Below are 22,023 nucleotides of genomic sequence, written 5' to 3' on the forward strand. Positions count from 1 at the left end.
CCCTGTTTGGGATCCAGTATATGACCCATGGAACTCTGCTTGGGATCCAGTATAGGACCCATGGAACTCTGCTTGGGATCGAGTATAGGACCAATGGACCTCTACTTGGGATCGATTATAGGACCCATGGAACTCTGTTTGGGATCCAGTGTAGGACCCATTGAACTCTGCTTGGGATCCAGTTTAGGACCCATGGAACTCTGCTTGGGATTCAGTATAGGACCCATGGAACTCTGCTTGGGATCCAGTATAGGACCCATGGAACTCTGCTTGGGATCCAGTATAGGACACATGGAACTCTGCTTGGGATCGAGTATAGGACCCATGGAACTCTGTTTGGGATCCAGTATAGGAACCATTGCACTCTGCTTGGGATCCAGTTTAGGACCCATGGAACTCTGCTTGGGATCCGGCATAGGACCCATGGAAATCTGCTTCGGATCGAGTATAGGACTCATTGAACTCTGCTTGGGATCCAGTATAGGACCCATGGAACTCTGCTTGGGATCCAGTATAGGACCTATGGAACTCTGCTTGGGATCCAGTATAGGACCCATGGTACTCTGCTTGGGGTCCAGTATAGGACCCATGGAACTCTGCTTGGGATCCAGTATAGGACACATGGAACTCTGCTTGGGGTCCAGTATAGGACCCATGGAACTCTGCTTGGGATCCAGTATAGGACACATGGAACTCTGCTTGGGATCGAGTATAGGACCCATGGTACTCTGCTTGGGATCCAGTATAGGACCCATGGAACTCTGCTTGGGGTCCAGTATAGGACCCATGGAACTCTGCTTGGGATCCAGTATAGGACACATGGAACTCTGCTTGGGGTCCAGTATAGGACCCATGGAACTCTGCTTGGGAACCAGTATAGGACCCATGGACCTCTGCTTGGGTCGATTATCGGACCCATGGAACTCTTTTTGGGATCCAGTGTAGGACCCATTGAACTCTGCTTGGGATCCAGTTTAGGACCCATGGAACTCTGCTTGGGATCCAGTATAGGACCCATGGAACTCTGCTTGGGGTCCAGTATAGGACCCATGGAACTCTGCTTGGGATCCAGTATAGGACACATGGAACTCTGCTTGGGATCGAGTATAGGACCCATGGTACTCTGTTTGGGATCCAGTATAGGACCCATTGCACTCTGCTTGGGATCCAGTTTAGGACCCATGGAACTCTGCATGGGATCCGGTATAGGACCCATGGAAATCTGCTTGGGATCGAGTATAGGACTCATGGAACTCTGCTTGGGATCCAGTATAGGACCCATGGAACTCTGCTTGGGATCCAGTATAGGACCCATGGAACTCTGCTTGGGATCCAGTATAGGACCCATGGAACTCTGCTTGGGATCCAGTATAGGACCCATGGAAATCTGTTTGGGATCCAGTATAGGACCCATGGAACTCTGCTTGGGATCGAGTATAGGACTCATGGAACTCTGCTTGGGATCCAGTATAGGACCCATGGAACTCTGCTTGGGATCCAGTATAGGACCCATTGAACCCTGCTTGGGATCCAGTATAGGACCCATGGAACTCTCCTTGGGATCCAGTATAGGACCCATGGAACTCTGCTTGGGATCGAGTATAGGACCCATGGACCTCTGCTTGGGATCGATTATAGGACCCATGGAAATCTGCTTGGGATCCAGTATAGGACCCATTGAACTCTGCTTGGGATCGAGTATAGGACCCATGGAACTCTGCTTGGGATCCAGGATAGGACCCATGGAACTCTGCTTGGGATCCAGTATAGGACCCATGGAACTCTGCTTGGGATCTAGTATAGGACCCATGGAACTCTGCTTGGGATCGAGTATAGGACCCATGGAACTCTGCTTGGGATCGAGTATAGGACCCATGGAACTCTGCTTGGGATCGAGTATAGGACCCATGGAACTCTGCTTGGGATCGAGTATAGGACCCATGGAACTCTGCTTGGGATCCAGTATAGGACCCATGGAACTCTGCTTGGGATCCAGTATAGGACCCATGGAACTCTGCTTGGGATCCAGTATAGGACCCATGGAACTCTGCTTGGGATCCAGTATAGGACACATGGAACTCTGCTTGGGATCGAGTATAGGACCCATGGAACTCTGTTTGGGATCCAGTATAGGACCCATTGCACTCTGCTTGGGATCCAGTTTAGAACCCATGGAACTCTGCTTGGGATCCGGTATAGGACCCATGGAAATCTGCTTTGGATCGATTATAGGACTCATGGAACTCTGCTTGGGATCCAGTATAGGACCCATGGAACTCTGCTTGGGATCCAGTATAGGACCCATGGAACTCTGCTTGGGATCCAGCATAGGACCCATGGAACTCTGCTTGGGATCCAGTATAGGACCAATGGAACTCTGCTTGGGATCCAGTATAGGACCCATGGAACTCTGCTTGGGATCCAGTATAGGACCCATGCAACTCTGCTTCGGATCCAGTATAGGACCAATGGAACTCTGTTTGGGATCCAGTATAGGACCCATGGAACTCTGCTTGGGATCGAGTATAGGACTGATGGAACTCTGCTTGGGATCCAGTATAGGACCCATGGAACTCTGCTTGGGATCCAGTATAGGACCCATTGAACCCTGTTTGGGATCCAGTATATGACCCATGGAACTCTGCTTGGGATCCAGTATAGGACCCATGGAACTCTGCTTGGGATCGAGTATAGGACCCATGGACCTCTGCTTGGGATCGATTATAGGACCCATGGAACTCTGTTTGGGATCCAGTGTAGGACCCATTGAACTCTGCTTGGGATCCAGTTTAGGACCCATGGAACTCTGCTTGGGATCCAGTATAGGACCCATGGAACTCTGCTTGGGATCCAGTATAGGACCCATGGAACTCTGCTTGGGATCCAGTATAGGACACATGGAATTCTGCTTGGGATCGAGTATAGGACCCATGGAACTCTGTTTGGGATCCAGTATAGGAACCATTGCACTCTGCTTGGGATCCAGTTTAGGACACATGGAACTCTGCTTGGGATCCAGTATAGGACCAATGGAACTCTGCTTGGGATCCAGTATAGGACCCATGGAACTCTGCTTGGGATCCAGTATAGGACCCATGCAACTCTGCTTGGGATCCAGTATAGGACCCATGGAACTCTGTTTTGGATCCAGTATAGGACCCATGGAACTCTGCTTGGGATCGAGTATAGGACTCATGGAACTCTGCTTGGGATCCGGTATAGGACCCATGGAACTCTGCTTGGGATCCAGTATAGGTCCCATTGAACCCTGCTTGGGATCCAGTATAGGACCCATGGAACTCTGCTTGGGATCCAGTATAGGAACCATGGAACTCTGCTTGGGATCGAGTATAGGACCCATGGAACTCTGCTTGGGATCGATTATAGGACCCATGGAACTCTGTTTTGGATCCAGTGTAGGACCCATTGAACTCTGCTTGGGATCCAGTTTAGGACCCATGGAACTCTGCTTGGGATCCAGTATAGGACCCATGGAACTCTGCTTGGGATCCAGTATAGGGCCCATGGAACTCTGCTTGGGATCCAGTATAGGACCCATGTAACTCTGGTTGGGATCGAGTATAGGACCCATGGAATTCTGTTTGGGATCCAGTGTAGGACCCATTGAACTCTGCTTGGGATCCACTTTAGCACCCATGGAACTCTGCTTGGGATCCGGTATAGGACCCATGGAAATCTGCTTGGGATCGAGTATAGGACCCATGGAACTCTGCTTGGGATCGAGTATAGGACCCATGGAAATCTGCTTGGGATCCAGTATAGGACCCATGGAACTCTGCTTGGGATCGAGTATAGGACCCATGGAACTCTGCTTGGGATCCAGTATAGGACCCATGGAACTCTGCTTGGGATCGAGTATAGGACCCATGGAACTCTGTTTGGGATCCAGTATAGGACCCATTGAACTCTGCTTGGGATCCAGTTTAGGACCCATGGAACTCTGCTTGGGATCCATTATAGGACCCATGGAACTCTGCTTGGGATCCAGTATAGGACCCATGGAACTCTGCTTGGGATCCAGTATAGGACCCATGGAACTCTGCTTGGGATCCAGTATAGGACACATGGAACTCTGCTTGGGATCGAGTATAGGACCCATGTAACTCTGTTTGGGATCCAGTATAGGAACCATTGCACTCTGCTTGGGATCCAGTTTAGGACACATGGAACTCTGCTTGGGATCCGGCATAGGACCCATGGAAATCTGCTTGGGATCGAGTATAGGACTCATTGAACTCTGCTTGGGATCCAGTATATGACCCATGGAACTCTGCTTGGGATCCAGTATAGGACCTATGGAACTCTGCTTGGGATCCAGTATAGGACCCATGGAACTCTGCTTGTGATCCAGTATAGGACCAATGGAACTCTGCTTGGGATCCAGTATAGGACCCATGGAACTCTGCTTGGGATCCAGTATAGGACCCATTCAACTCTGCTTGGGATCCAGTATAGGACCCATGGAACTCTGTTTGGGATCCAGTATAGGACCCATGGAACTCTGCTTGGGATCGAGTATAGGACTCATGGAACTCTGCTTGGGATCCGGTATAGGACCCATGGAACTCTGCTTGGGATCCAGTATAGGTCCCATTGAACCCTGCTTGGGATCCAGTATAGGACCCATGGAACTCTGCTTGGGATCCAGTATAGGAACCATGGAACTCTGCTTGGGATCGAGTATAGGACCCATGGAACTCTGCTTGGGATCGATTATAGGACCCATGGAACTCTGTTTTGGATCCAGTGTAGGACCCATTGAACTCTGCTTGGGATCCAGTTTAGGACCCATGGAACTCTGCTTGGGATCCAGTATAGGACCCATGGAACTCTGCTTGGGATCCAGTATAGGGCCCATGGAACTCTGCTTGGGATCCAGTATAGGACCCATGGAACTCTGCTTGGGATCGAGTATAGGACCCATGGAATTCTGTTTGGGATCCAGTGTAGGACCCATTGAACTCTGCTTGGGATCCACTTTAGCACCCATGGAACTCTGCTTGGGATCCGGTATAGGACCCATGGAAATCTGCTTGGGATCGAGTATAGGACCCATGGAACTCTGCTTGGGATCGAGTATAGGACCCATGGAAATCTGCTTGGGATCCAGTATAGGACCCATGGAACTCTGCTTGGGATCGAGTATAGGACCCATGGAACTCTGCTTGGGATCCAGTATAGGACCCATGGAACTCTGCTTGGGATCGAGTATAGGACCCATGGAACTCTGTTTGGGATCCAGTATAGGACCCATTGAACTCTGCTTGGGATCCAGTTTAGGACCCATGGAACTCTGCTTGGGATCCAGTATAGGACCCATGGAACTCTGCTTGGGATCGAGTATAGGACCCATGGAACTCTGCTTGAGATCCAGTATAGGACCCATGGAACTCTGCTTGGGATCGAGTATAGGACCCATGGAACTCTGCTTGGGATCCAGTATAGGACCCATTGAACCCTGCTTGGGATCCAGTATAGGACCCATGGAACTCTGCTTGGGATCCAGTATAGGACCTATGGAACTCTGCTTGGGATCCCGTATAGGACCCATGGAACTCTGCTTGGGATCGAGTATAGGACCCATGGAACTCTGCTTGGCATCCAGTATAGGACCCATGGAACTCTGCTTGGGATCCAGTTTAGGACCCATGGAACTCTGCTTGGGATCCAGTATAGGACCAATGGAACTCTGCTTGGGATCCAGTATAGGACCCATGGAACTCTGCTTGGGATCCAGTATAGGACCCATGGAACTCTGCTTGGGATCGAGTATAGGACCCATGGAACTCTGTTTGGGATCCAGTATAGGACCCATTGAACTCTACTTGGGATCCAGTTTAGGACCCATGGAACTCTGCTTGGGATCCGGTATAGGACACATGGAAATCTGCTTGGGATCGAGTATAGGACTCATGGAACTCTGCTTGGGATCCAGTATAGGACCCATGGAACTCTGCTTGGGATCCAGTATAGGACCAATGGAACTCTGCTTGGGATCCAGTATAGGACCCATGGAACTCTGCTTGGGATCCAGTATAGGACCCATGCAACTCTGCTTCGGATCCAGTATAGGACCAATGGAACTCTGTTTGGGATCCAGTATAGGACCCATGGAACTCTGCTTGGGATCGAGTATAGGACTGATGGAACTCTGCTTGGGATCCAGTATAGGACCCATGGAACTCTGCTTGGGATCGAGTATAGGACCCATGGAACTCTGCTTGGGATCCAGTATAGGACCCATTGAACCCTGCTTGGGATCCAGTATAGGACCCATGGAACTCTGCTTGGGATCCAGTATAGGACCTATGGAACTCTGCTTGGGATCCCGTATAGGACCCATGGAACTCTGCTTGGGATCGAGTATAGGACCCATGGAACTCTGCTTGGCATCCAGTATAGGACCCATGGAACTCTGCTTGGGATCCAGTTTAGGACCCATGGAACTCTGCTTGGGATCCAGTATAGGACCAATGGAACTCTGCTTGGGATCCAGTATAGGACCCATGGAACTCTGCTTGGGATCCAGTATAGGACCCATGGAACTCTGCTTGGGATCGAGTATAGGACCCATGGAACTCTGTTTGGGATCCAGTATAGGACCCATTGAACTCTACTTGGGATCCAGTTTAGGACCCATGGAACTCTGCTTGGGATCCGGTATAGGACACATGGAAATCTGCTTGGGATCGAGTATAGGACTCATGGAACTCTGCTTGGGATCCAGTATAGGACCCATGGAACTCTGCTTGGGATCCAGTATAGGACCAATGGAACTCTGCTTGGGATCCAGTATAGGACCCATGGAACTCTGCTTGGGATCCAGTATAGGACCCATGCAACTCTGCTTCGGATCCAGTATAGGACCAATGGAACTCTGTTTGGGATCCAGTATAGGACCCATGGAACTCTGCTTGGGATCGAGTATAGGACTGATGGAACTCTGCTTGGGATCCAGTATAGGACCCATGGAACTCTGCTTGGGATCCAGTATAGGACCCATTGAACCCTGTTTGGGATCCAGTATATGACCCATGGAACTCTGCTTGGGATCCAGTATAGGACCCATGGAACTCTGCTTGGGATCCAGTTTAGGACCCATGGAACTCTGCTTGGGATCCAGTATAGGACCAATGGAACTCTGCTTGGGATCCAGTATAGGACCCATGGAACTCTGCTTGGGATCCAGTATAGGACCCATGGAACTCTGCTTGGGATCGAGTATAGGACCCATGGAACTCTGTTTGGGATCCAGTATAGGACCCATTGAACTCTACTTGGGATCCAGTTTAGGACCCATGGAACTCTGCTTGGGATCCGGTATAGGACCCATGGAAATCTGCTTGGGATCGAGTATAGGACTCATGGAACTCTGCTTGGGATCCAGTATAGGACCCATGGAACTCTGGTTGGGATCCAGTATAGGACCAATGGAACTCTGCTTGGGATCGTGTATAGGACCCATGGAACTCTGCTTGGGATCGAGTATGGGACCCATGGAACTCTGCTTGGGATCCAGTATAGGACCCATTGAACTCTGCTTGGGATCCAGTTTAGGACCCATGGAACTCTGCTTGGGATCCAGTATAGGACCCATTGAAATCTGCTTGGGATCCAGTATAGGACCCATGGAACTCTGCTTGGGATCCAGTTTAGGTCCCATGGAACTCTGCTTGGGATCGAGTATAGGACCCATGGAACTCTGCTTGGGATCCAGTATAGGACACATGGAACTCTGCTTGGGATCGAGTATAGGACTCATGGACATCTGCTTGGGATCCAGTATAGGACCCATGGAACTCTGCTTGGGATCCAATACAGGACCCATGGAACTCTGCTTGGGATCCAGTATAGGACCCATGGAAATCTGCTTGGGATCGAGTATAGGACCCATGGAAATCTGCTTGGGATCGAGTATAGGACCCATGGAACTCTGTTTGGGATCCAGTGTAGGACCCATTGAACTCTGCTTGGGATCCAGTTTAGGACCCATGGAACTCTTCTTGTGATCCAGTATAGGACCCATGGAACTATGCTTGGGATCCAGTATAGGACCCATGGAACTCTGCTTGGGATCCAGTATAGGACACATGGAACTCTGCTTGGGATCGAGTATAGGACCCATGGAACTCTGTATGGGATCCAGTATAGGACCCATTGCACTCTGCTTGGTATCCAGTTTAGGACCAATGGAACTCTGCTTGGGATCCGGTATAGGACCCATGGAAATCTGCTTGGGATCGAGTATAGGACTCATGGAACTCTGCTTGGGATCCAGTATAGGACCCATGGAACTCTGCTTGGGATCCAGTATAGGACCCATGGAACTCTGCTTGGGATCCAGTATAGGACCCATGCAACTCTGCTTGGGATCCAGTATAGGACCCATGGAACTCTGCTTGGGATCCAGTATAGGACCCATGCAACTCTGCTTGGGATCCAGTATAGGACCCATGGAACTCTGTTTGGGATCCAGTATAGGACCCATGGAACTCTGCTTGGGATCCAGTATAGAACCCATTGAACCCTGCTTGGGATCCAGTGTAGGACCCATGGAACTCTGCTTGGGATCCAGTATAGGACCCATGGAACTCTGCTTGGGATCCAGTTTAGGACCCATGGAACTCTGCTTGGGATCCAGTATAGGACCAATGGAACTCTGCTTGGGATCCAGTATAGGACCCATGGAACTCTGCTTGGGATCCAGTATAGGACCCATGGAACTCTGCTTGGGATCGAGTATAGGACCCATGGAACTCTGTTTGGGATCCAGTATAGGACCCATTGAACTCTACTTGGGATCCAGTTTAGGACCCATGGAACTCTGCTTGGGATCCGGTATAGGACCCATGGAAATCTGCTTGGGATCGAGTATAGGACTCATGGAACTCTGCTTGGGATCCAGTATAGGACCCATGGAACTCTGGTTGGGATCCAGTATAGGACCAATGGAACTCTGCTTGGGATCGTGTATAGGACCCATGGAACTCTGCTTGGGATCGAGTATGGGACCCATGGAACTCTGCTTGGGATCCAGTATAGGACCCATTGAACTCTGCTTGGGATCCAGTTTAGGACCCATGGAACTCTGCTTGGTATCCAGTATAGGACCCATTGAAATCTGCTTGGGATCCAGTATAGGACCAATGGAACTCTGCTTGGGATCCAGTTTAGGTCCCATGGAACTCTGCTTGGGATCGAGTATAGGACCCATGGAACTCTGCTTGGGATCCAGTATAGGACACATGGAACTCTGCTTGGGATCGAGTATAGGACTCATGGACATCTGCTTGGGATCCAGTATAGGACCCATGGAACTCTGCTTGGGATCCAATACAGGACCCATTGAACTCTGCTTGGGATCCAGTATAGGACCCATGGAAATCTGCTTGGGATCGAGTATAGGACCCATGGAAATCTGCTTGGGATCGAGTATAGGACCCATGGAACTCTGTTTGGGATCCAGTGTAGGACCCATTGAACTCTGCTTGGGATCCAGTTTAGGACCCATGGAACTCTTCTTGTGATCCAGTATAGGACCCATGGAACTATGCTTGGGATCCAGTATAGGACCCATGGAACTCTGCTTGGGATCCAGTATAGGACACATGGAACTCTGCTTGGGATCGAGTATAGGACCCATGGAACTCTGTATGGGATCCAGTATAGGACCCATTGCACTCTGCTTGGTATCCAGTTTAGGACCAATGGAACTCTGCTTGGGATCCGGTATAGGACCCATGGAAATCTGCTTGGGATCGAGTATAGGACTCATGGAACTCTGCTTGGGATCCAGTATAGGACCCATGGAACTCTGCTTGGGATCCAGTATAGGACCCATGGAACTCTGCTTGGGATCCAGTATAGGACCCATGCAACTCTGCTTGGGATCCAGTATAGGACCCATGGAACTCTGCTTGGGATCCAGTATAGGACCCATGCAACTCTGCTTGGGATCCAGTATAGGACCCATGGAACTCTGTTTGGGATCCAGTATAGGACCCATGGAACTCTGCTTGGGATCCAGTATAGAACCCATTGAACCCTGCTTGGGATCCAGTGTAGGACCCATGGAACTCTGCTTGGGATCCAGTATAGGAACCATGGAACTCTGCTTGGGATCCAGTATAGGACCCATGGACCTCTGCTTGGGATCGATTATAGGACCCATGGAAATCTGCTTGGGATCCAGTATAGGACCCATTGAACTCTGCTTGGGATCGAGTATAGGACCCATGGAACTCTGCTTGGGATCCAGTATAGGACCCATGGAACTCTGCTTGGGATCCAGTATAGGACACATGGAACTCTGCTTGGGATCCAGTATAGGACACATGGAACTCTGCTTGGGATCGAGTATAGGACCCATTGAACTCTGCTTGGGATCGACTATAGGACCCATGGAACTCTGCTTGGGATCGAGTATAGGACCCATGGAACTCTGCTTGGGATCCAGTATAGGACCCATGGAACTCTGCTTGGGATCCAGTATAGGACCCATGGAACTCTGCTTGGGATCCAGTATAGGACCCATGGAACTCTGCTTTGGATCGAGTATAGGACCCATGGAACTCTGCTTGGGATCGAGTATAGGACCCATGGAACTCTGTTTGGGATCCAGTATAGGACCCATTGCACTCTGCTTGGGATCCAGTTTAGAACCCATGGATCTCTGCTTGGGATCCGGGAAAGGACCCATGGAAATCTGCTTGGGATCGATTATAGGACTCATGGAACTCTGCTTGGGATCGAGTATAGGACCCATGGAACTCTGCTTGGGATCCAGTATAGGACCCATGGAACTCTGCTTGGGATCCAGTATAGGACCAATGGAACTCTGCTTGGGATCCAGTATAGGACCCATGGAACTCTGCTTGGGATCCATTATAGGACCCATGCAACTCTGCTTGGGATCCAGTATAGGACACATGGAACTCTGTTTGGGATCCAGTATAGGACCCATGGAACTCTGCTTGGGATCCAGTATAGGACCCATTGAACCCTGCTTGGGATCCAGTATAGGACCCATGGAACTCTGCTTGGGATCCAGTATAGGACCCATGGAACTCTGCTTGGGATCCAGTATAGGACCCATGGAACTCTGCTTGGGATCGAGTATAGGACCCATGGACCTCTGCTTGGGATCGATTATAGGACCCATGGAACTCTGTTTGGGATCCAGTGTAGGACCCATTGAACTCTGCTTGGGATCCAGTTTAGGACCCATGGAACTCTGCTTGGGATCCAGTATAGGACCCATGGAACTCTGTTTGGGATCCAGTATAGGACCCATGGAACTCTGTTTGGGATCCAGTATGGGGCCCATGAAACTCTGCTTGTGATCCAGTATAGGACCCATGGAACTCTGCTTGGGATCCAGTATTGGACCCATGGAACTCTGCTTGGGATCCAGTTTAGGACCCATGGAACACTGCTTGGGATCGAGTATAGGACCCATGGAACCCTGCTTGGGATCCAGTATAGGACCCATTGAACTCTGCTTGGGATCGAGTATAGGACCCATGGAAATCTGCTTGGGATCGAGTATAGGACTCATGGAACTCTGCTTGGGATCCAGTATAGGACCCATGGAACTCTGGTTGGGATCCAGTATAGGACCCATGGAAATCTGCTTGGGATCGAGTATAGGACCCATGGAACTCTGTTTGGGATCGAGTATAGGACCCATGGAACTCTGCTTGGGATCGAGTATTGGACCCATGGAAATCTGCTTGGGATCCAGTATAGGACCCATGGAACTCTGCTTGGGATCGAGTATAGGACCCATGGAACTCTGCTTGGGATCCAGTATAGGACCCATGGAACTCTGCTTGGGATCCAGTATAGGACCCATGGAACTCTGCTTGGGATCCAGTATAGGACCCATGGAACTCTGCTTGGGATCGAGCATAGGACCCATGGAACTCTGCTTGGGATCCAGTATAGGACCCATGGAACTCTGCTTGGGATCCAGTATAGGACCCATGGAACTCTGCTTGGGATCGAGTATAGGACCCATGGAACTCTGCTTGGGATCTAGTATAGGACCCGTGGAACACTGCTTGGGATCGAGTATAGGACCCATGGAACTCTGCTTTGGATCGAGTATAGGACCCATGGAACTCTGCTTGGGATCCAGTATAGGACCCATGGAACTCTGCTTGGGATCCAGTATAGGACCCATGGAACTCTGCTTGGGATCCAGTATCGGACCCATGGAACTCTGCTTGTGATCCAGTATAGGACCCATGGAACTCTGCATGGGATCCATTATAGGACCCATGGAACTCTGCTTGGGATCCAGTATAGGACCCATGGAACTCTGCTTGGGATCCAGTATAGGACACATGGAACTCTGCTTGGGATCCATTATAGGACCCATGGAACTCTGCTTGGGATCCAGTATAGGACCCATGGAACTCTGTTTGGCATCCAGTATAGGACCCATGGAACTCTGCTTGGGATCGAGTATAGGACTCATGGAACTCTGCTTGGGATCCAGTATAGGACCCATGGAACTCTGCTTGGGATCCAGTACAGGACCCATGGAACTCTGCTTGGGATCCAGTATCGGACCCATGGAACTCTGCTTGGGATCCAGTATCGGAACCATGGAACTCTGCTTGGGATCCAGTGTAGGACCCATGGAACTCTGTTTGGGTTCCAGTATAGGACCCACTGAACTCTGCTTGGGATCCAGTTTAGGACCCATGGAACTCTGCTTAGGATCCAGTATAGGACCCATGGAACTCTGCTTGGGATCCAGTATAGGACCCATGGAACTCTGCTTGGGATCCAGTATAGGACCCATGGAACTCTGCTTGGGATCGAGTATAGGACCCATGGAACTCTGCTTGGGATCCAGTATAGGACCCATGGAACTCTGCTTGGGATCCAGTATCGGACCCATGGAACTCTGCTTGGGATCCAGTATAGGACACATGGAACTCTGCTTGGGATCGAGTATAGGACCCATTGAACTCTGCTTGGGATCGAGTATAGGACCCATGGAACTCTGCTTGGGATCGAGTATAGGACCCATGGAACTCTGCTTGGGATCCAGTATAGGAACCATGGAACTCTGTTTGGGATCCAGTATAGGAACCATGGAACTCTGTTTGGGATCCAGTATAGGGCCCATGGAACTCTGCTTGGAATCCAGTATAGGACCCATGGAACTCTGCTTGGGATCCAGTATAGGAACCATGGAACTCTGTTTGGGATCCAGTATAGGGCCCATGGAACTCTGCTTGGGATCCAGTATAGGACCCATGGAACTCTGCTTGGGATCCAGTATAGGACCCATGGAACTCTGCTTGGGATCCAGTATAGGACCCATGGAAATCTGCTTGGGATCCAGTATAGGACCCATGGAACTCTGCTTACGATCCAGTATAGGACCCATGGAACTCTGCTTGGGATCCAGTATAGGACCCATGGAAGTCGGCTTGGGATCCAGTATTGCACCCATGGAACTCTGCTTGGGATCCAGTTTAGGACCCATGGAACACTGCTTGGGATCGAGTACAGGACCCATGGAACTCTGCTTGGGATCGAGTATAGTACCCATGGAACTCTGCTTGGGATCGAGTATAGGACCCATGGAACTCTGTTTGGGATCCAGTATAGGACCCATTGAACTCTGCTTGGGATCCAGTTTAGGACCCATGGAACTCTGCTTGACATTGTCCACATACACAGATTGTCTGACTCCTATTGCCAAGTTGGTTTTTAACCCAATTAACTTATTTGCTATGAATTCATTGATCCTTAATTTTCTTTAAAAGTCTCACATGTGGAACCTTTCGAATTCCCTCTGAGAACAGTTTTTTTCTTGTCAACCAATTCTGTTGCCCTCTCAAAGAACTCCAGCAGTTTTATGATGGAGAGCATCTTGCTTCTAAATCCTTTTCACAAACTTTGATAGAATCCCATAAAATGTTATTAGGCCTTCTTACCACAATCAGTATTAACCTGCTCCTCAACCATCCTGGGTTCCCATCTCTCTCCTTTTTAAATATCACAGCAACTTTCACAATCCTCTGCTTCTGTGTTCCTGAACACTTCAAAACAAGAGTCTCACCTGTTTACTCTCTCAAAAACAGCCCTGCAAACACATGTTCCACCAGAAACATGCTCCAACACCACGATTTGGAAAGTATTGCACTCCCTGCCTTCTCAGTGAGCAGTTAGCAACTCTGAACTGTCAGGGTCATTGGTCACCTTCACCAAAGTACAGCACTTTGACACGTGTAGCTTAACCAAAGGGGAACTTTAACCTCTGAACCATAACATTTACAAACTTGTTGTTGACATTAAAGACCCTGTTTGTGACATCCACTGGGGTCCTTTAAACACTCACTCTCAGGAATCTCTGTGAAAGACAGATGTTGAGCTGGCAATGGGATCGAGACCTACATGATGTCCTATAATCACTGCTGTCCTTGGCTGGCTGGGAGAGAGGGAGGAATAGCTGCTGTCAGTCAGGTTTGTACCAAGTGGCTGTCTGATGGCACCAACCCATATTTAGTTGAGCCTGGCTGCTATTCATCTCTGTGCAGTTAGTACAAGCACATCTGTGCAGCTGCTATAAATAAACATGCAAAAACTCGGCTCAATGTACATTTTACAGCTGCATTGTCATCAGCAATTCTTTGGCTTGCAATCTATTAATTCAGAAAACAAAGATTAACACTCTTGGCACTTTGTGAAATGTACGTAAATGACATGTAGCAAGAGACCCTTTCATTAATTCCACTTTATAAGTATGAAGAGTATTGAGAACAGAAGTGTTCACAGAGCAAGAAACCAACGTCAACAGCAGCAACACGATGAACAATTCACATTTATAATTGCGCATCACACAAAATAACATCTTGGAGCCTTTTGCAGGGCCATGGTGGGACAAGATCAAGAAGTGAAGGAATTTTGGGGGTAACAGGTTAAGGGCAAAGTTTCTAAGAAAATTTTGAAAGTAGGGAGAGAGGGAGCCAGTGAAGAGAATTCTAGAGGGTGAAGGATTGGAGCAGAGAAACTGCAATCATAGGAATGGAGGGGGGGGGTGAGGAATGGAGGGGGTGAGGGGGTGGAATGGAGGGGGTGGAATGGAGGGGTGGGGGGGTGAGGAATGGAGGGGTGGGGGGGTGGAATGGAGGGGGTGGGGGGTGTGGAATGGAGGGGTGGAATGGAGGGGTGGGGGGGTGAGGAATGGAGGGGGTGAGGGGGTGTGGAATGGAGGGGTGGGGGGTGAGGAATGGAGGGGGTGAGGGGGTGTGGAATGGAGGGGTGGGGGGTGGAATGGAGGGGGTGGGGGGGTGGAATGGAAGTGGTGGGGGTGAGGAATGGAGGGGGTGGGGGGGTGAGGAATGGAGGGGGTGGGGGGGTGAGGAATGGAGGGGGTGGTGGTGAGGAATGGAGTGGGGGTGTGTGGAATGGAGGGGGTGGGGGGTGAGTAATGGAGGGGGTGGGGGGGTGGAATGGAGGGGGTGGGGGGGTGAGTAATGGAGGGGGTGGGGGGGTGGAATGGAGGGGGTGGGGGTGAGGAATGGAGTGGGGGGGGTGTGGAATGGAGGGGGTGGGGGGTGGAATGGAGGGGGTGGGGGTGAGGAATGGAGGGGGTGGGGGGGTGAGTAATGGAGGGGGTGGGGGGGTGGAATGGAGGGGGTGGGAGGTGAGGAATGGAGTGGGGGGGGTGTGGAATGGAGGGGGTGGGGGGTGGAATGGAGGGGGTGGGGGTGAGGAATGGAGGGGGTGGGGGGGTGAGTAATGGAGGGGGTGGGGGGGTGGAATGGAGGGGGTGGGGGGTGAGGAATGGAGTGGGGGGGGTGTGGAATGGAGGGGGTGGGGGGGTGGAATGGAGGGGTGCAATGGAGGGGGTGGAATGGAGGGGTGGGGGGGTGCAATGGAGGGGGTGGAATGGAGGGGTGGGGGGGTGAGGAATGGAGGGGTGGGGGGGTGGAATGGAGGGGGTGGGGGGGTGGAATGGAGGGGTGGAATGGAGGGGTGGGGGGGTGAGGAATGGAGGGGGTGAGGGAGTGTGGAATGGAGGGGTGGGGGGTGTAATGGAGGTGGTGGGGGGGGTGGAATGGAGGGGGTGGGGGGGTGAGGAATGGAGGGGGTGGGGGGGTGAGTAATGGAGTGGGGTGGTGTGGAATGGAGGGAGTGGGGGGTGTGGAATGGAGGGAGTGGGGGTGAGGAATGGAGGTGGTGGGGGGGGGTGGAATGGAGGGGGTGGGGGGGGGTGGAATGGAGGTGGTGGGGGGGGGTGGAATGGAGGGGGTGGGGGGGGGTGGAATGGAGGGGGTGGGGGTGAGGTATGGAGGTGGTGGGGGGGGGTGGAATGGAGGGGGTGGGGGTGTGTGGAATGGAGGGGGTGGGGGTGAGGTATGGAGGTGGTGGGGGGGGGTGGAATGGAGGGGGTGGGGGGGGTGGAATGGAGGGGGTGGGGGTGTGTGGAATGGAGGGGGTGGGGGTGTGGAATGGAGGGGGTGGGGGGGGGAATGGAGGGGGTGGGTGTGTGTGGAATGGAGGGGTTGGGGGGGTGGAATGGAGGGGGTGGGGGGGTGAGGAATGGAGGCGGTGGGGGTTGTGGAATGGAGGGGGAGGGGGCGTGTGGAATGGAGGGGGTGGGGGGTGTGGAATGGAGGGGGAGGGGGCGTGTGGAATGGAGGGGGTGGGGGTGTGTGGAATGGAGGGGGTGGGGGGTGAGGAATGGAGGGGGAGGGGGCGTGTGGAATGGAGGGGGTGGGGGGGTGTGGAATGGAGGGGGTGGGGGGGTGAGGACTGGAGGGGGAGGGGGCGTGTGGAATGGAGGGGGTGGGGGGGTGTGGAATGGAGGGGGTGGGGGGGTGAGGAATGGAGGGGGTGGGGGGGGGTGGGGGGATTTGAAGGTGAGGATGAGGACCTTGAAGTCAATTCACTTGGAGAGAGGAAGCCATTGTTGCTTGGCATTGGCATGAACAAGGGTATTAGGTGTGCAGGACAGAACTTGGGCACAAAGTGCTCTATTAGCTGAGGTTCATGAAGGGAGATGGAGAGACCCATGGGCCTTTCAGGATTTACCCTTGAGGTGATGAAGGTGCAGAGGAGGGTTTTAACAATGGTTGGTTTGGGTAATTGAGCAGCAGACAATGTGTTGGAGATGCAAGAAGGCAACCCTTGATGTCAGACCAGAGACAGGGATTCAAGGTTAGCTGAGAGGAGTGCAGAACACAGATGGCCTCCTTCCGTGCTCTAACCTGTCTGTGATTCTATGATTCTATGTTCTGCACCATTGTGTATAACCTGAGTGAGCAGCAGGGATTGATACAGCTCAGAAGGAGGCCATTCGGCCCATCGTACCTGTGCCGGCTTTGAATGAGCTATTCAAATTTTCCCATTCTCCTGCTCTTTCCCCACAGTCCTGCAGTTTTTCCACTTCAAGTATTTATCCAATTCCCTTTTGAAAGTTATTATTGAATCTGCTTCCACCTCCCTTTCAGTCAGAGCATTCCAGATCATAACAACTCGCTGTGTAAAAAAATGTTGTCTCTTGTTCTTTTGCCAAGCACCTTAAATCTGTGACCTCTGGTTACTGACCCTTCTGCCACTGGAAACAGTTTCTCCTTATTTACTCTATCAAAACCGTTCATGAATTTCAATACCTATCATATCTCCCCTTAACCTTCTCTGTTATAAGGAGAACAATCCCAGCTTCTCCAGTCTCTCCACATAACTGAGGTCCCTCATCCCTGGGACCATTCTAGTAAATCTCCTCTACACTCTTTCTAAGGCCTTGACATCCTTCCATAATTGCACACAATACTTCAGCTGAGGTCTAACCAGTGTTTTATAAAGGTTTAACATAACTTCCTTGCTTTTGTACTCAAAGCCTCTATTCATAAAGCCATGGATCCCGTATGCCTGTTTAACAGCCTTCTCAACTTGTCCTGCCACCTTCAAAGATTTGTGTACATACACCCCCAGGTCTCTCTTTTCCTGCACCCCCTTTAAAATTGTACCATTTCGTTTATATTGACTCTCATTCTTCCTTCACACGTATCTGCCCATTTCACCAGTCTGTCTCTGTCCTCCTGAAGTCTGTTACTATCCTCCACATTGTTTACTACATTTCCGAGTTTCGTGTCATCTGCAAACTTTGAAATTATACCCTCTATACTCAAGACCAGGTCATTAATATATATCAAAAAGAGCAGTGGTCCTAATACTGACCCCTGGGGAACACCACTGTAAACTTCCCTCCAGTCTGAAAAACAATCATTCACCACTACTCTCTGCTTTCTGTCCCTTTGCCAATTTTGTACCCATGCTGTCACTGTCCCTTTAATCCCATGGGCTTTAATTTTGCTAACAAGTCTATTATGTGGAACTTTATCAAATGCCTTTTGAAAGTCCATATACACATCAAACTCACTACCCTCATCAACCCTCTCCGTTACTCCATCAAAGAACGCAATCAAGTTAGTCAAACATGATTTACCTTTAACAAATCCGTGCTGACTTTCATTTATTAGCCCATATATTTCCATGTGACAATTAATTTTGTCCCAGATTAATCTCTCTAAAAGTTTGCCCACCACTGACGTTAGGCTGACTGGCCTGTAATTGCCGGGTTTATACCGCTCCACTTTTTTGAACAGGGTGTAACATTTGCAATCCTCCAGTCCTCAGGCACCATCCTCATATCTCTTCAGGATTGGAAGATTGTGGCCAAAGCGTCCGCAATTTCCACCCTTACTTCCCTCAGTAACCGAGGATCATCCCATCCGGACCGGGTGACTTTTCTACTTTGAGTTCTGCCAATCTTTTAAGTGCCTCCTCTTTATCTATTTTAATCCTATCCAATATCAGTACTACCTCCTCCTTTACTGTTACAATGGCAGCATCCTCTCCTCTAGTGAAGACTGATGTGAAATATTCATTTAGTGCCTCAGCCATGCCCTCTGCCTCCACAAGACGATCTCCTTTTCTGTCCCTAATCAATCCCACCCTTCCTCTGACTATCCTTTTTATAGTTGTATATAGACTTTTGGATTCCCTTTTATGTTTTCCTCTAATCGATTCTCATACTCTCTCTTTGCCCCTCTTATTCCCTTTTTTAGATCCCCTCTGTATTTTCTGTATTCAGTCTGGTTCTCTACTGTATTGTAAACCTTACATTCATCATAAGCCTGCTTTTTCTGTTTGATTTTAATCTCAATGGGCGCTAAATTGGGCCCTGTAGCACCCGTTGTTTTGCTGGAATAATGTAAAGTGGGGAGAAAATGGCCTCAATCAGAGTACAACGCTGATTTAAAGTGATAGACACCATTTTGCAACTTAATGCTCAACTCAACGCACAGTCTTAACCCCGACCATCTGAACATGTCTTAGAGTGCCTGGAGGACCCCCCACCAGTGCTATTTAAAGGGACCATGCAGGATTTACAGGTTAGTGGCTGGACTTTTGCTTCTGGCTGCCGAGACATTTGTAACTGTTTTTGGAGGTCTCCTGGACTTCAATACTAGGACACGGGGACATAGCCTAACATTTAGAGCCAGGACGTGCAGGAGTGAAGTTAGGAAATGCTTCTACACACAAAGGGTGGGAGACGTTTGGAACACTCTTCTACAGACGGCAGTTGATGCTCGCTCACTTGTGAATGTTAAATCTGAGATTGATAGATTTCTGTGAACCAAGGGTATTAAGGGATATGGGGCTAAGGTGGGTATATGGAGTTAGGTCACAGGTCCCACCATGATCTCATTGAATGGTGGAACAGGCTCGAGGGGCTAAATTCCACGGCCACTTGCTGCCTCCTGATATGCGCCACCTTCTCCTGCAATAAAGCGGGACATGTGTCTGGGTGATGTGCCTGTCATGGTTGAATAGCTGCCAGTGCGTGGCCTGTGAGTTGTGGGTGGACGGCTTGCAACAGTGGTAATGTGTAAGGGTGAGAGGAAGCATCTGATTGGAAGAGTTGAGTACTGAAGGAAAGAGTTTGTTGGTATGTGGGTGATGGGGGTGTCGTGTGTGGTGCAGTTGGTAGGAGACGCCACTTGACAGTTGACCTCACTCACCTTGACCACGCATGTCAAAGCATTGAACTTCTTCCTGCACTGCATCCATGTTCATGATGCTGTGAGCCTGGCATTGACTTCGTCCCCCGCTGCCTCCCACTGCCTTTTGAGTATATGTCTGGAGGGCCTCTTGCAACCCCCCACCCGCGGATATAGGATGTCCCTCCTTCCGTCCACCTCTTGCACCAAGGTCTCTAGTGCATCAGCAGAGAACCTTGGTGCACACACTCTCACAGGCCTGGTACCAACTCAGATCGGCAGATTGGTGAGGTCTGGTGTGCAGATTGGAGGATGTGAGATTTCGTAGTGTGCAACCTTTATTCAATGTTTTAACATAACTCATCAGTGTGTAAACATAGGGATGGGATCTGCATCTGTGTTTTACGTGTGCGATGTCTGATCTCTGTTCAGACTCCATGCAGACAGTAGACTGTTATTTTCATCAAAAACAGGTACCCGCTCCCTTTAAGAGATTTCGAAGAAACATCTTTCCTTTAAGAGATGGAGCTCCCCCTGGTGGTGGAAAGTGTGAGTTGCATTGATTCCAGTGCGAGGCCTGGAATGGAACGCTGATTGCAGGTAACTGCTCCCTTGGGACCAAACTTGCGTCCTGCCTGCCCAGGGTCCATCGGGCTCGGGGTGTTAGTGCATCACGTTACCCACATCCAAATACGGCCCCTGTCGAATTTTTCCCCCAACATCATTAGTCATCGGAACGTAGGAACAGGACTAGGCTATTTAGCCGCTCGAGCCTGTTCTGCCATTCAATGAGACCATGGCTGATCTGTGACCTTAGCCCCATATACCTGCCTTAGGCCCAAAACCCCAAATACTTTTGGTCAAATAAATCTATCAATCTCAGATTTAAAATTAATAATTGAGCTAGCATCATCTGCCGTTTATGGACGAGAGTTCCAAACTTCTACCACCCTTTGCGTGTAGAAGTGTTTCCTAACTTCACTCCTGAAAGTCCTGGCTCCAATTTTTAGGCCATGTCCCCTAGTCCTGGTCTCCCGAACCAGTGGAAATAGTTTCTCTTTATCTACCTTATCAGTTCCCCATAATATCTTGAAAACTTCGATCAAATCATCTCTTAATCTTCTAAAGTTCAGGGAATACAACCCTAGTTTGTGTAATCCATGGCATCAGGTCAAACATGGGCAAGGAAACCTCCTGCTGATTACCACCTACCGTCCTCCCTCAACTGATGAATCAGTCCTCCTCCATGTTGAGCACCATTTGGAGGAAGCACTGAGGGTAACAAGGGCACAGAATGTACTCTGGGTGGGGGACTTCAATGTCCATCACCAAGAGTGGCTCAGTAACACCACTACTGACCGAGCTGGCCGAGTCCTGAAGAAGGTAGCTGCCAGACTGGGCCTGCGGCAGGTGGTTAGTGAACCAACACGAGGGAAAAACCTACCAGACCTCATCCTCACCAATCTACCTGTTGTAGATGCATTTGTCCATGACAGTATTGGTAGGAGTCACATCTTTGCACTGAGGACACCATCCAACGTGTTGTGTGGCACGACCACCGTGCTAAATGGGATAGATTCAGAACAGATCTAGCAGCTCAAAACTGGGCAGATGCTGTGGGCCATCAGCAGCAGCAGAATTGTATTCCAGCACAATCTGTAACCTCATGGCCCGGCATATTCCTCACTCTACCATTACCAACAAGCCAGGGGATCAACCCTGGTTCAATGAGGAGTGCAGAAGAGCATGCCAGGAGCAGCACCCGGCGTATCTAAAAATGAGGTGCCAACCTGGTGAAGCTACAACTCAGGACTAAATGCATGCTAAACAGCGGAAGCAACATGCTATAGACAGAGCTAAGCAAATCCACAACCAACGGATCAGATCAAAGCTCTGCAGTTCTGCCACATCCAGTCATGAATGGTGGTGGACAATTAAACAACTAACAGGAGGAGGAGGCTCCGTG

Source organism: Heptranchias perlo, chromosome 30 (assembly GCF_035084215.1).
Source record: "Heptranchias perlo isolate sHepPer1 chromosome 30, sHepPer1.hap1, whole genome shotgun sequence".
Lineage (NCBI taxonomy): Eukaryota > Metazoa > Chordata > Chondrichthyes > Hexanchiformes > Hexanchidae > Heptranchias > Heptranchias perlo.